Here is a 17,206-nt window from a genome sequence, read left to right on the forward strand (position 1 = left end):
ATAGGGCTGGTCAATCCTCCTGGATCTCAGTTGAGAAAGTGCCCTAAAAAGCACACAACACATCCTGTCTGAAGGACCCCATACATCTACACAAACTTACCCAGTAGCTAAGATCTTCATTTTTGGTGTGGTGCCCCCATTGTGAAATTAAGGATTCTTCTATTAGTCACTTCAAATATATTTATTCAGATCTGGGAGTTTCAAATTATCTGGCCTTATTTCCAAAGTGGAATTGATTCATGAAAATTTAGCTATTGTGCTGGTCATTGTTTTTTTAAATGGCAGATAAAGGCCATGCTTCATTGTTGCTCCTCATGGATCTGTCTGCAGCCTTTGATACAGTAGACCATGCCATCCTGTTGAGGTGTTTGGAGGTAGAAATAGGAAGAATCAGGAGATGTGCCTTGGACTGTTTTTAATTGTTCCACATGGAACAGACTCCACAAGTTCCTGTTGGAGACCATTATATCCAGAATGGGAATTATCTTGTGCGGTTCCACAAGGTGTAGTCTTATCCCCCATATTATTCAATCTCTATGTAAAGCCTTTAGGAGAAAGCATGTGTAACTATAGAATAGGATGCTATTAATGTGCAGCTGATACCCAGCTCTATTTCTCTCTATCCAAATCCCCTGGTGATACAGTAGAGGCACTTACTGAGTAGCTACTTGACAGCTGTTGTCAAATGGTTGAAAGCAAACAAATTGAAAGTAAACCCAGATATGACAGAACTGATGCTGGTAAAAAAAGCTTAGATATTGAAGGACATTGTACTTCTGACCTTTGATGTGGTTCAGTTGACCTTGGCTGACTCAGGTAAGAGCCTAGGGGTTAAGAGCCTAGGGGTTAAGAGCCTAGGGGTTATGCTTCTAGAGAAGCAAGTAAATATAGCTGCAAAAAAAGACCTTCTCCCAACTCAGACTAGCCTGGAAGATGGACCCCTTCCTTGATTTGACTGATCTGGCTATCTGGATTTATGCCTCAGTAACATCAAGACAAGACTACTGTAATCCACTCTACATAGGTCTGCCCTCAAAGTCAACTCAGAGACTTCAGCTAGTGCAGAATGCTCCAACTTGTTTACTTTCAGAAGCTAGATGGAGCTGCATGTCACTCCCATTCTGCAACCACTCCACTATCATTCAAATCCCTTCATGGCCTTGGCTCCTCAATCTCTGTGGTAGTCCCCACCTTATGAAATGGCCTGCCTGAGGAGTTAAGGAAAGCTCCCACTCTCCTGGTTTTCTGCAACTATGCAAAACTGAATTATTCAGGAGGGTTTTCTACTCAGATTATAGGTCTGTGTCATAAGAAATAGCTCAGAGAGATGCCTTGGTAAGACACCGGGACTACAGGCAAAGCTATTGGGTACTGTCTGCTGATGTAGATATGCTCCTGCTAGGTAGTTTCCACATTGCTAAAGATGTCATGTTAATTAGTTATGCTTTGTTTCAGAAAAGTTTCAGCTCTGTGTTCAGCTTAATGCTTGTTTTCAACTTTTCTGCAACCATATTGTATTGTATCTCTTCATTGAATGTCATAACTGTTGATCCTATTGTATTTTGCTCAGTAGATGTCCTAGCTGTTGATTATATTGTATTCACTTGCACTGTGTAATCTGCTTTGGGTCTCAATGAGAAAGGCAGACTATGAATAAATAAATTAATTAATTAATAAACAACCAAATAAATAAATAAATCATATCAGATATACCAATAAGGAACAAGGAATGTAAGACAGGAGTGAATGACAAAGAGAAAAAGCTGGTGCTATGCAAGATGCCAAGAAAGCTCTACTCCCTCTCAGCAACAGTGGCTATCCCAGACCTTGCTGCAGATTATTGAATTTCTTAACCTTCAGAACTAGAGGTCTGAAAAAGAAAATGAAAGTTAAGGACACAAAGCGACAGATCCAACCAGCTTTTTTACTCTATCTCATCTAATCCTACTCCTTACTACAGACTCCTGTGCCACATGGCTTTTCCCCATGCTGATTTCATAATCCCCAGCATAAGCTTTTTGAGTGGTCATGGGGACCCGTCTCCTCTCAAATATACCAGAAGAAAAGCTGGTTGAATCTAACCCCAAAGGTTGAGCAAGCTACTAGTTTTTGCAAGAAATTTTTTTGTCACTTTCATTACGTAGAAGCTTGGGTACCAGAGACAACAATGACTTCTTACGGTTTCGGAACATGTTCAGAAATCTCCTGCTCTTGTTGTGAATAAATCAGACCTGCAGCACAAGGTAGCTATGTCCTCCTTGATTTTTTTTGCATTGCTTTGAAAACCCAGCCTCTCACTCATGTGATTTGCAGTCTGAACATCAGCTTGACTGGAATGTAAGAGAATTCCAAACACAGGCTAAGACAAACGATTGCTGCAAGGATATTTTCAATAGTGAGCCATTTCTTTCTATGTGGTTTAAAGGGATATTGACTACTAAAAGGAGAGTTGTAAGTAGCATAACTAAGAGGTTGCAATATACTTAAACGGACAACTGATGTGTCTCATACATTGGGAAACATTTAGGTCCTTAATTTTCCATGCAATTTAAATTTCCTTTTAAAAAATATACTCAAAGGAAGCCATTTAATACAGCAAACAGTCCCTGGCTGTAACTAGACATGGGCATGAACCCAAAAAAAATTAATGAACCAGCGGTTCGTGGTTCTGTGCCGACGACGATCCCAAGGTCGCAAACCGCAACAAACATTTTCCGTTGCCAAACTGGTTTGCGGTTCGTGGGGCGCGGAACAGCCCCTGTGGCACTTAGAGAGCCTATATTCCCGGGGAGTGTTTTGCAAGCTCTCCTACAGCCATCACCCAAGTTTGGACAAGATTGCAAAAGGGATCTTGGAGTTATACCCTCTCCAATCCAAGGCCCCCAGGAAACTCCCACAAAAATCCAAGCTGAATTATACTCTCAGTCTCTCTCCCCAAAGGCTAGCAAGTGGCAAGCAAGAGCTCTCCCGCTCCACTGCTCACTGAAAGTGAAACGCATCCTGGGAGCCCACGGCTATTTATAAGCACAGGTCCCATTGAGCAACGCAGGAGGTCTGTGTTTGGCCATCAGAGCTGCCTATCAGGGTTTGCAGGAATGAAATTGGAGTCCCCACGGCTACAGGACACCCCCTTCCCCCGGGTGTCTTCTCCCAACTTGTAACCACTTTGCAGCTCCGTGGTTGGAAGGAAGACCTGCCGATCAAGGTAAGCTGGGCTTCCATTAGGGTTTCCAGGGTGACGGAGCACAGACAGAGTTCAGGCATTCCCCCAGCTCCGTTAACAGGGGAATTGATTGCTGGCGCCTGAGTGTCTGGCTTCCCGAACCGTGGCCAAACGCACCGAACCAGGCCTCTCCTGAACGCTGGTTCATTGGCCGTGGACAATCACGAACTGCCAGATCGCGATCGCGCAATTGCCAATTTCGTGGGTTTTTGAAGTTCGTAATGTGGTCCCTGCCCATCTCTAGCTGTAACCACCACCACCCCTTCCATAAAGCCACAAATGGCAAGAGCTGTAGTTGATCCATCATTCAGCCAAATTTCATCATCTGGATGTTGTTCTGCACTCTCCTTGTAAATGTCGGCATCTCCACACCAATGGGGGGGGGGGTACTGCACAGTAGCATTTCTTTCATTGGTATTTGCAATTACAATAATAATAAAATAGAATTATGAAAACAAAACAACAATGAAAGAAACAGTAATGAAACAAAGCCAAATGAAACAACCCTATAAGGAAACGATCGTTTTTGGAACTAAAAATGAAGCAAACCTCGATACCCAAGTATACTGCACAGGAACAAATAGTGTCTGGTCCAGTCTGCTCAGACTGTGAGAAAGGAGACTGCTATGTGGTACCCCCCTTTCCCTGAAAAGCAGTAGAAGCCCCCTCAGCAACCATTCCCCTCGGAGCTGCCTTTTTGGTCAGCAACATAATCCCCACCTCTCCACTTCCCCTTCTTTTGTTTGCCAGCAAAACATCTACTTTATAGGTGGACAACTTCATCTGGCACTCAGGACAAAAAGATCGCACACCCATGCAATACTATATCCACGCATTCAGCTGCCAGACATTATGAGGACAGTCATCGCAAATAGTGCAATGAAGTTAGACATGCATTTGTGAACCAGAATCCAGTTGAGAAAGTTCATAGAGAAGTCAAGGTACCCAGGGCTGGGCTCATGGAAACACAGGGTTAGATTAGCTGATTGTTAGGTTTGATCCACTAGAACTCTTCCTCACCAGGAGTACTGATGCAGTTTTCAAGTGGTTGCTAAGCCAATTTTTCCATTCTCTTCTCTTGAATAAGAGTTTGTTTTTGAATAAGATGTTTGTTTTGTTTGTTTTTTAACATTTTTCTTGAACTCCTGTGACTGTGAGCATAGCATATTATTTTAAGCGAAGAAAGTAGTCATTTTAGTAAGTTATTGTTGGTTTAAGAAAGGTGCACAAGAGAGATGATTCTTATTCAAGGTATATGTTTCTGACCATAACAATTCATTGAAGCAAGACTGAGAAGTCACTGAGAGATCTGTAACCAGCTCTTCCTGCCATCTTTTCAAACTCAGACACAATCATGCATGGCTCCATTCTGGTCTGCAGCCATGTGGGAATGAGGGTTAACTCTTTCATCCTTGCAAATTGAAACTGGGAGGCCACACTGTTACAGCCCTAAATGTTGGTTAAATGAAACTGTTTTCTTTTTCCTTTTAAAGGATTAAAGTATGTGTAGTACAGAAGTTTTGACCATCAAAACTTTTGACCTTCTTCCCTCTTTAACGTGACCCAGGGCTATGCAATTCAGACTAAACCCCTTAATGAATATCTGTGATCTCCTTCATGTCTAGTTTGCCAATCAAATAGACAAAGACTTTGCAAAATGATGGAAGTTCTTACTGGTTATTATAAAATTGTGTATTTGCTATTCATTTCTTTGAAGCCCCTTATAATGAATAGGACAGGTTATGGTCTTGCAATAAGAAAAGTCCTACTGGATCAAACAAACTATTGTTAATTTTCAAACCTATAAGCAGCACATGAATATAACTGTTCCTCCCAATTGTTAATCTCAAGAAAGTGGTATTCAGAAGCAGAGCCCCTCTGAACTGAAGGTTAATCTAGATTAGAGATGGGCACGAACAGCAATACGAACAAAAAAAAGCCACGAACAGCCCAATCTGCTGTTTACGAACAAGCTTCTTATTGAGGCCCCTTTCTAAACGAACAGGTGGTCGTTATAAGCCTTGTTTGTTGCTGTTCGTCAAGCCAGACAGTCTGGCACCTGCAATCAATTCCCTTGGCAACTTAGGCAGGGATTGTCTGAACTCTGTCGGAACTCCTGCTGTTGCCCTGGAAACACCAATCTAAGCCCAATTTAGCTTGATAGGCAGGTCTTCTTTTCAAGTGTGGAGCTCCAAATTTGTTACAACAAGGGATCAAAGACCAGGGGGAGGGGGGCTCCCAGCTCTGATTTTGCAGACAGCGGAGAGACAGTTGCTGTTGGCATTTTGATAGAGAGACAGGGAGAGTGCATTGGAGCTTGAATTTTCTTTGTGTGTGGTGCGTATGAAGCTACCCCTTCAAGTTCCAGGGCTGCTGCCATACTCTGGGCCAAGCTATTGTTTATTATTGGTACCTTTCCTAGTGCCTGCTCAGGTAAGGTTTCTGGGAGCAGTGCAGTAGGGATCTTGACTTGGATGATGGCTGGAGGAGAGTCTGCTGGCCCTCACGAACAGCCAACCATGAACATGTTCATGAACAGGGCCATGTTTGTGGTTGTTTGTGAACCCCGTTCATGGATGGCAATGAACAATGGACATCATGTTTGTTTGTTTTTTCCTTTCTGTTCGTGCTCATCTCTAATCTAGATATCATGCTGGACGTACTATGTACTATGTAATAGTTAAACTCCTTTGAATAAAAACACCACAAGAGTTCTGTTAGACCAGTCTGTGTATCCATCTTATCTAGAATTCTGTTTCCATGGGTGGGCTTCTAGATGCTTTTATAACCCTTATGAGCTAGTTGGTTTAGCCCAGTAGGGAGGAGTTAGTATCTGGGGCCAGGCAGCCAAGCAAGAGGCTGGTTGCTGGATAGATTGATAAAATTGTATGTGCTCTTAGTCACATAATTGGAAACCCATTGTATGTGAACAACAATGAGAAAAAGTGGTGAGTGTGTTATTGCTGCAATCATGTTATTATTGCAGAGCTGCAGTTCCAAAGCTGAAGACAGAAGTTTGAGTTCCAGTTTGTTTCAAAATCAAGATGACTGTAGCAAAGAACTCTGGCACTTAGTGGGACCCAAAATGTTGGACCTTGCTTACCCTGAAGAGATTTCAAAAGATAACCAGTTACTTAGCTGAACTTAAAGACATTATTGACTGCAAGTTTCTGTCCTTGGTTGCACCTATGTGTTAGGTTAAAAATAGTTGTTTTGTTCAGATTGTTGAAAGGTTTGATTTAAAGAAATTTCTTAACTTACATTTGTGCTGCAAGTTTGGTTCCTAAATTGCCCCCCCCCAAAAAAAAGAGGTTAGACTTCCATGCAGGATATTAACAGCCCAATCGTAAGCAGAGTTACACCATTCTAAGCCCATTGACTTCAATGGACTTAGACTGCAATAAATTTTCTTAAGATTGCCTTGAAAGACAAGCACACTCTCCTGAATTTGGTCCCAAGCTTCTGGCATTCAGAAGCATTCTGCCTCTGAGCATGCATGTTCCATTTAGTTAAAGCTCACTGACTTTGTTTGATGTATGGCGTGTCTATTCCACCCTTGGCAAAATATAGATAGATAGATAGATAGATAGATAGATAGATAGATAGATAGATAGATAGATAGATAGATAGATAGATATAGATATAGATATAGATATAGATATAGATATAGATATAGATATAGATATAGATACAGATACAGATACAGATACAGATACAGATATAGTCACAGAAGAAGTGGTATTGGACTGAGTTGGATACAGAAGAATGGAAACATCAGTTTTCTAGCAAGGGAGGAACAAAGGGACACAACCTTATCAAGGGGATGAGAGATGTGGCCCAGAAGTCACAGAGCCTAAAACCCTTTTCTAGCATTTCAGTGATGTTGTACCACTTGGGAGAGGGAAGCATTCTGAAACCTTTGGAACTTACACACCCAGATAAAGACTTTACAAATCATATTGGATATGTTCCAGTCAAAGTCAAGCACTTTAGTTCCATTTATGGTATTAAGCACCTGCTTTACTCTGTCATATTGAAGTCAATAAAATTTCAAAGTGTTTCACTGTAGCTGGATTATATTCATCTCAGTTTTCCATTGTCTCTTTCATAAAGATGGGCAAATGTTCTCAGTTTAGTTTCTTTTAAGAGTAATTTATATTTGGGACGATGGTTTAATTTCTCTGCTTTTCACTATTAGTTGTGTGAATTCTTTAGGACTGCATATACATTGTAGGTTTTGAAGGACAATTAATATAGTATTCAACATACGTCATATATACATGTAGTATATGTATAATGCTGATGCAGAAAGAATTTGAAAACTCTGTATATTGCAAAAGGGAAAAATCAGGGTGATAAAACTGAAAATAGTGCCAAAATAAAAAAGCATAGAACCAAAAATGGGAATTTCCAGAATGAAAGGATGAGAAACTGCAACACATCCCCCCCCCCCCCCGTATTCCACTACTGAGGATTCCTCATTGATTTTCTGGGATTCCCCGTTTTCTGGGATTCCTCAACACACCTATGGTTTAAGTCAAAATGAAATCAGTCTTCAACAATTGCACATGAGTAGCTAGAGTAACTAAATTAATGACTCTAATCCACAGCTGAAGGGGAAAAAATCTTAACAGATGGAAGAGAAAAGCAAATGTTTGGCAGGCAGCAGTGACTAAACAAGGTAGCAAAAATATAAATAAATAAGAAAGCACTGCAGGGGAAGGGAGAACGGGTGTATCCCTTTCCCCCTTTCACTGTAATATCTAATGTGAAGCTTTATATCCATCCAACAGCCGAAGTCTCATTCCTAAGTGTACTTTACAAGACTTATAAAAAGCTAAATATCCCTTTGGCAGAAACTTCACTTTTGACAGAAGGGAAACTCCCCTTTTCTAAACAAGGCATTTTCAAACTCCTAGCCCAGAGGGTGGGGGGAGCACCCCAGCTCCATTTTCCCTACAACTTGGCAAAGCACTAAAAGTTTGCTCTGAATAGCCGAATGAGACACTTTACAGAATCTCTTTGAGCAATGCAGGCAATGTGAGGAGCTGTGACAGCTCAATAGAATGTCCATGTTCAGAGGTAGGAGAGATTTGAATACTAGATGCTTGAGACACAGCATAAGGGGAGGGAAGATAACTTCATGCCCTCATTGTTGTCTGCAGGGAAGAGTAAGAAGAGCCAATATGGTGCAGAGTGGTTAGTGTTGCCCCATAGCTTGGAGAAAGGGGTTTAAATCCCCACACAGCTATCCTGCTCAATGGATAAACTTGGGGCAGTCACTCTCTCTCTCTGCCTAATCTACATTACAGAGTTTTGTGTAAACAAAACTTTGTATATTATTCTGAGTTTCTTGGAGGTAGGGCAGGATTTTTTAAAAATGTGACAAATAAACAGTTCTAGCTGGCCACTTCATGGAACAATATGGCGAGATGGGCCTTTGGTATGATCCAGTAAAAGCCCTTTGACCATTTTGTATATTTGTGTAATTTTACTCATAATTTCTGTGTGTATCATGAAGGGGAGCAGAGTGATAGGAAAACAATGGCTACTCAAAAAGAGCATGTCAATTTTAAAGAAGAAGAAGAAGAGATGATGTCTTTGTAAAGCATATGATCACTTGGGATGTGTACTCTTTTTTGATATTCATTTTTACAAAGAACCTGGATTTGATATATTCATTATTAAAGCAATTGGTTTTAATGTCTCATTTTGTTTGGGAAAAATAATTTCAGGTGTGATTTGTTGGCAGCTTTACCTCAAACTCCGCTTGGCATGGCCCCATCGTACAGGAGAATTATTAAAAGTGATTGACTCTTAGACAATTCATTTGTTTTCTTGAGAGTGGAGGGTTTGTTGGCAAGGGATTTTTTTCCCCCAATTGGCAAGAGTCTTTTAAGTTGACAGGCTGGATTCCGTGTTCTCAGTTTAGATCTCAAAGTAATCCTCTCATGAGAGACAGGGAGGAGAAAGCAAAAGAGAGAAAAAACAGAGAATTACCATCAAAGCTTCAATTGACAATAAGTAGGTCTCCTCCCCTTCCCCCCCCCCCAGCTGATCTTAACATGGTGCTGCTCAGGACATCAACTGTTCCTAGGAAGCTGCAGCAAAAGCTCTGCCTGCTTTTTTCAAGTCAGTCAGCTGCTGCTCCTATGGATACCAGCTTGGCTCTTTTAGGTTGCTTAATCTCATTGCCGCAGAAGCCACCACTGGCAGAATTCTCCCGTCTCTCTTCACCTCTCACATTTATTTGATATATTTCCAGACCATCTTTAGTGCCATTACACCCAAGGCACTTCACAACTTAAAAGAACTCTCCACAACATAACAAAACCAAAAGAACAGAGGATAGAAAGGAAAGAGGACAGCAAATACATGTGAGCACAAACTCTTAGATAACTTGGATAAACTCTTAGAATACTGTTCCACAGGGAACAAGTGAGGAGACAGTTTGGGTAGGGGAGGTGTCCAGTGGTAGTGGGTCCTAAACAGGCCAGTGATAGGGGTCTGACTGTCTAACCTCTCTTCTGGTGCAGCCAGATGACATAGTTGCTGATCGAAGCAGTTTAGGAGAGGAGGCAGCAGCTCTATAGCCCTTGGTTTCAAGGCTTCCAAGCTACCCTTGTCTGCTGACTGCCTTCATGAATATAGGATAAAGCCCCTCTTGTCCATAGGCCTTATGGATCTTTTCTACTTGTATTTCTTCAGTTTCATATTTCTGCCACCTAGTGCTTCACTGATTGCTCAGTTCATTGAGAATCGGAGTGTTGGAGCAGGATCTGGATGAGCAGGTTACTTATCTATTTTGCCATAGAATCTTGTTAGGTGACCTTGGGACAGTCGCACACTCTCCTCCTCACCTACCTCACCATGTTGTTGTGAGAATAAAATGAAGGAGAGACTACTATAAACTGATTTGGATTAGGGCTGCCAGGACTACCACTATGACAGTAGGCCTCCCGCCATAAGCAGTGGTACAAGAAAAAATATTTTAAAAGTTGACATTGTGTGCACCATGATGTCACATCTGAGGCTAACCCAGAAGTGACGTTGGGTAGTTTTACCATAGAGTTTCTAGTGATTCCTAGAGCTAGCCAACATAGCTTCTGAGTTTTCCTGGGAGTGCCATCATGGCACACACGATGCTGCCACCTCCTGCCCCTAAGATCCAGTATTTTGGATCACCACTGGGGAGAAAGGGAGGGTATAAATTAAGAAAATAAATAAATTCTGCCCTTCTCAAGATTAATTATTTACCAACCTCTACCTTTATTAACCACCTACCTACTCAGTAACCTTTCTTTCATCCTTCTTACCCTAGCCTGTCTATTTGTTAGTAAATGTACAGGCCAGGATCTTTTTCCTATCTTGCCTGAGGCATTAATCCCAGCCAAACTGACAATTTTTTCTTCCCTCTTAGAAACAGGGTCGCAAACTGCTTGAACATTCTATGTCTCTGCACTAGTTTAACCTACAGTCTTCAAGCACAGTATGCTATAAATGTGAGACTTCACAAGCATTGATAAAAAGTGCACTTTTTTGTTTTTGTTCAGGCATATGAATTTATTTATTTTATTGCATGATATCTGGTACCAATAAGGAACAGAGCAGTAAAAACTTTATGTGCAAAATACAAATTGTAAAACCATGTAAAAGCACAACTATCTTTTGTAATAATAAAAATAGAAATATATAAGCCTCTTCTGCTTTTATGGAGCAAGGGCCCTTTTAATAAATACAGAGAATGCAAAGGTGACTGAAAAACTCAAGTATCTAAAAAAGGAAGAAGGCCAACTAAATTTCAGCAATACTATTAGAGCTTCTGAAAATTGGTAATCTGCAATAGAATGGCATAAAGCTCTGGCACGGAAAACAACCTAATAAAGCAGGAATAAATTAACATTAAAAACTCTCTCAAGACATTCCAAGGAAGAATAAGGAATGTATATGACGGGAAAGAGTAGAATCCCAGCAACAAGCTCCATTCCTGACTTATTTTATGTATTTATTCATTTATTCCCCACTTTTCTCTCCAATGGAGACCCAGCGTAGCTTACAATATTCTTTTTATTTTTATTTTTTAAGTTTTTTAATTGTTTTAATTACTAGTACTACGAAAAGGAAAAAGTGGGAACAGGGAGAAGGGGAAGAAACAACACATAACAACACAAACACTACGTCTACAAGTAATGCATTCCCTTCATACTGCAATTATTTAACATTAGAACTTGTGTAAAAAGCTGTTAGATTGGTAGATCTTATAAAATACAAATTACAATCAGTATTAGGTCTTCTTCCCCCCTCTGGGTCTCGGTCGCAATTCTCTCTGAGCAGCTACAGTCACTGTGCTCGTTCCCTCCTCCCCTCCCCCTTCAGGCTTGAAATCCTGTTCTTCTTGCTGAAACTCTTGATGTTTACATACAAAGTCCCTTAGCTGGTCTTCTGATGTTATCTTGTGGGCTTGATCTTTATAGCTAAACAAGATACCTTCCGGAAATAACTATTTGTACTTTATTTCACGTTTCCTCAGAAGGGCTGCAAACCTTTTATATTTAAATCTTCTTTTCCGAGCTAAAAATGGAACGTCCTTCAATATCTTAACCTTATTACCCAGAAAGTCCAAGTCCACATTGTATGAATTATATAGGATGGTGTCTCAGATCTTCTTAGATGAAAAGTCAATAATAATCTCGTGAGGCAGCTGACGCTTCATTGCATATTTTGAAGAAGCCCGACGGACTTCCAAAATGGCGCTTTTTAACCCTTCTTTAGTTGCTGTCGCGGGTATCGCCAAAAGTTCCGACGCCAGATCCTTTAAATTATCATTTTCCTCCTCCTTCACATTCTGGAGACGCAATATTGTCTGAGCACGATCCACTTGCAGCCCGATCAGTTGGTTCTCCAACAGCTTTAGTTCCTTGTTTGTTGCCCTCATGAGTGCTGCGTTTTCCCAAGCAGACTTTTCCACCCCCCCCGCTGCTTCCTTAATGGTTTTCACTTCACTCTCAATTAAGCCAACCCTTTGATCAGTTTTGTTTAACTTGTCAACAAAGGGCTTTATGGCTTCGACGACTGACCGCTTTACTAGCTCGTCAAGAGATTCTCCTTTCCCCTGCAAAGCAGCTGAGATAGATTTGCCCATAGCGGGGCTCTGCTTTTTCGTTGCCATCTTAGGGGGGGGGGAATCCGCCAGCCAAGTTTCGAAACTCAGTGAGGGGGAAGAAATCTGAGCCTTCTTAGCTTCAAATCCCACCAATCCTTCGCATACGCTTGTAGTAACAGAAGGGATTCGCTACTTACAGGTTTTCACCTTAAATCTGCTTTTTGCCGTTCTCCATGGCCCAGCGGCACACGATGTGCTGCACAAGTCTGCCGGCCTCCATAGGAGCAAACGGGGAATTTACCCCCCGCATCGACTTCGGGGGCTTCTTCCCGTCGCGCTCCGGACCCTGACACCCTCACTGGGAGTCTAGGGGACTAACCTTCGCAGGTCAGCCGACCGGTCAGGCTGCTCGGGCGCTTCCTCCCGGACCTGCGGAGAGGAGCGTCCGACATGGCCAAGAAAATGAAACCGAATCCGAGTAGCTTACAATAGTCTTCTCCATTTTACCCTCACAACAACTCTATGAGGCAAGTTAAGCTGACCATATGTCAAGATCACCCAGCAAGTTTCCATGGCAGAGTGGGGATTTGAACATGGGTCTCCCAGACCCTTGTGCAACCACTATACCACACTGTCTCTCATGTGGATTTATTGGATGTGTGTATAAAATTTGTGGGCATACAAATGTGAACATATACCCTGTACATGCATTTCAATGAAACAGGCCACACAATTCCATTTCCTTCCTATGTGTGTTTGGTAATCACCTTGAGAACATATGAAAAAGATTAAAGTGAGCTTTGCTAGGGAGCTGTGGAAGTTAGTGGAAGCACAACCCAGGGGCCTCCCTTTGATTGTCCCTAACATTGGATAGAGGCTGAGTTTGGACTGAAGAGGCAAGATTGTGTTCCCTTTCACTGTCATGGTGACAGTATCATTTCACTCTTTTTTGTTTCTGGTTTGTTTGTTTCATGCAATTTTTCCCATTTTATGCCACTGATGTGGAATAAGCCATTTTTAACTGAGTTCCTTTATACAGTTGATGCAAAATAGGCACCAGTTTTAACAGTAATAATTCTATCTTCATCAGTAGGATTAGGGGAAAGGGATGACTGTCAATTCACTGGTAAAGGGATGCCAGAAACTGGATGTTTTTTACTTAAAACAGGAGGCTCATGATATTTAGTCATCCCTAAATTTGGACCAGTATTCAGCCCTAAAAAGTCCATTTCAGTATGCAGATAATATAAAGCATTAGACATTTTTTTAAAAAGTGATAAGTAACAGAGGAGAAATTTAATATCAGCCAAAGCCTTATTAAGTGTTCATCTTTGTAGATGCAGGCCTTGAAAACATTAATTTCTTTAACTCTCAAAGTTATAAAACTGCAAAATGGTTAGTAGGTGCGTAATTGCCTCTTAAGGAAACTGTAAATCTCTGATTGGTCTCCAGATGTGGATTTATCACTTTCCTGTCCAATATACTGAATGGTTTTAAGCTGAATTCATTTTAAATGTGCAAAGTGCATATTATGCAGTTGCCTTTACTAGATTTTATATAACTCCTAATAAATAAAACAACTCATTATAACTTTTTTTCAATAGGCTATGTAAAAAAACATTTTATTTTTCTGTCTTCCCTCTCTCCTTGGTTGAGTGTGTGTCTCTCTGTGTTCCTCATTTTAGCTAGATCTTTCATCTTTATTATTTCTCCTTGTGGGGTTGCAAGACACTTCAAAATCAATTGGATAATTAAGGTCTACTCCCATGGATCACTGCACAAACAAGAAAGCAATAAGATAGAGTACAACAGTTGCTCACTCACTACCACAAGGCTATAACCTATGATGTCATAAGCCATCTTAAAATGTTGCTTTGGAGGTGATGTGCTGACAACCGTCACAGAGACTTGCAGATTGCACCAGAGGCTAGATTACTGCTGCACACTGTACATATGGTTGCCCTTGAAACCAAATCGAAACTAAAGTGGTTCAAAATGTGACAGCATGTTTTTGACATGTGTTTGCCAGAACATATTTTGAAACATCAATACTGGCCATCTATTTGTTTATGAGTAGAGATGGTCATGAACAGCAATACGAACTAAAAAAAGCCACAAACAGCCCAATCACCTGTTCGCAAACAAGCTGTTTGCGAGGCCCCATTCTAAATGAACAGCTGGTCGTTGCAAGCCTCGTTCGTTGCTGTTCGTCAAGCCAGACAGTATGACACCTGCAATCAATTCCCTTGGCAACTTAGGCAGGGATTGTCTGAACTCTGTCTGAACTCCTGCTGTTGCCAACAATCTAAGCCCAATTTAGCTTGATAGGCAGGTCTTCTTTTCAAGTGTGGAGCTCCAAATTTGTTACAACAAGGGATCAAAGACCAGGGGGGAGGGGGGCTCCCAGCTCTGATTTTGCAGACAGCGGAGAGACAGTTGCTGTTGGCATTTTGATAGAGAGACAGGGAGAGTGCATTGGAGCTTGAATTTTCTTTTTGTGTGGTGGGATAGGGATCTACCTTTTGAAGTTCCAAGACTGCTGCCAGGCTCTGGGGCCAAGCTATTATTTATTACTGGTACCTTTCCTGCTGCCTGCTCAGGTAAGGTTTCTGGGAGACGTGCGGTAGGGATCTACCCCTTCAGGTTCCAGGGCTGCTGCCAGGCTCTGGGACCAAGCTATTATTTATTATTGGTATATTTCCTGCTGCCTGCTCAGGTAGGGTTTCTGGGAGTGATGCGGTAGGGATCTTGATGGCTGGAGGAGAGCCTGCTGGCCCCCACAAACAATGAACATGTTTGTGAACAGATCATGTTCATCAATGTTCATTTTTTGTTGTTCGTGGATGGCAACGAACAATGAACACCATGTTTGGGTTTTTTTCTGTTTGTGCCCATGTCTATTTATGAGTTTAATTTTATATGCTGGTTTTTACCTTAAAAACCTTTCATGGTCTGTGGACCCACATGCTTGAAGGAGCATCTCTCACTGTATGAATCTGTGTGGCAACTTTACTCCTCTAGATGAGTTCTCCTGTCTATACCTTCCACATGGCTGATTACACCTGCTGCTCCATGGTCACACAAGCCCTTTTAGCTGTGGCCCCAGGTCACCTGGAACAGCTTCTCTAAGAATGTCAGAAAAATACTGTTACTTTAAAGGTTCCTAGATCTATATTGTTCAGGGACATGTTTGGAGGAGCTCAAAAACCTTGAGTTCTCTTGGAATGTCATATTTAGTGGAAAATTTTATCATAGTCTTCTGGGTATTCACATTATGGAAACTAGCCATATCAGAAGGGGAAAAGGAGAAATAAAGAAATACAAAAATAAATTCCACTGGCTGATGGAATTAGAGCTAGATAGTTCTGGACCAGATCCTCTAGGATATGAACAGTTTTCCTTCATTCTCTTTTCCCAGTCTTCTATGGATTGATTCCTACTGGTAGTCCAGTATCTTGCCTTCCTGATCTCCATAGTTTTATAACTAATTTTGGAATGTTGAATGAAATCTGTATTTGACAGGCTTCTGTTCTATTGATTTGTGTGTGTGTCCTTTCTAGGTAAACCATGCACATTAGTAATTAAGCACAGTGAAAAATACAATCATTGCCTCCTGAGAAATCATACAATCACACTAATCATTACAGAACATTAGAAATGCAAGCTAGAACAACAATGGAAAATAAAAGTATTGGTAGCTATCTGTGACCAAGACATTAGAATGAAACTGCAATCTGGGGTGGGGAATCAGATACATTCTTGGTAGTCAGGTGATGGACAGGGTCCAAGTGTCACAGACCCTGGTCTGAAACCGATATTGATTGAACAAAAGAAGTAGATCTGATAATTTGCTTTAGTTTTTATACTTGCAAAATATATTGTTGCTCAGCTAAGTTCTCACTGTACATCCTTGAATGAGACAAGTCACAGGGATCAGAAGGATACCCAAAGTAATCTCAACAGCTTGTTCTGGTTAAGAACAAAGTTTGTTATCTTTATTCCATGAGAAAGGTCTACTATACCTCAGAGGAACTCATGCCATGCCATTGACAATGACAAATGGGTAGATTTTGGTATGGTATGGTCATGTGTATTAGATAGCCACACCACAAAGACTCCATCCTGAGTCTCTCAGGCAGGGTTGTGTGAAATTATCTAATATTTTAGAAAGCTCTTTCATTAGATTCTTAAAATTGTATTTTATCTTTTAGATCTAAGATATGTAAGATAAGGGATTGTGACATGTAAGCATATCTGCTTCTTATAGTTTTTACATATCGATCTGTAATTTGTATATTTGTGATCTCTGTATATTTGACGATTTCAAGATTGGTTAGACTGCTTTAAATAAAAGACTTAAACCACAATCACAAGTGATTTTTGGCTAGGATACACATTTTTCACTTTATACCTAGAACAAACTTCTGACTTTAATCAGAAGGCTGTTAACTTGTAAAACATAAGCTGTAGGAATGAACAGATGTCTTAAAGACAGCTCTGTGGTTTAGTCATTAAAGCGTTGCTTTAAAAAAGACAAAGAGACTCTTAGTTTCCACTTGTTTATTTTTAAAGGAATGCTCCCTCCATAGAGAAATATTACTCTGTAACTTGAGCATATGTTTGAAAAGCGGCTAGAATTAAAACAAGAAGAAGAAGAAATTGCACTTATATAATGCTCTTCTAGACAGATTAGTGCCCCAGTCTGAGCAGTGAACAAAGTCAGTGTTATTATTATTCCTACAATACAGCTGAGGAGCTGGGGCTGACAGGAATGGCTTATCCAAGGCCCCTTATTGAGTTTGTGGCAATGTGATTCAAACCAGCACAATGTTGATTTGCAACCCAACCACTTAACCACTATGCTTACAGCAGCTACATGC

The sequence above is a fragment of the Eublepharis macularius genome, chromosome 13 (genome assembly GCF_028583425.1).
Source record: "Eublepharis macularius isolate TG4126 chromosome 13, MPM_Emac_v1.0, whole genome shotgun sequence".
NCBI lineage: Eukaryota > Metazoa > Chordata > Lepidosauria > Squamata > Eublepharidae > Eublepharis > Eublepharis macularius.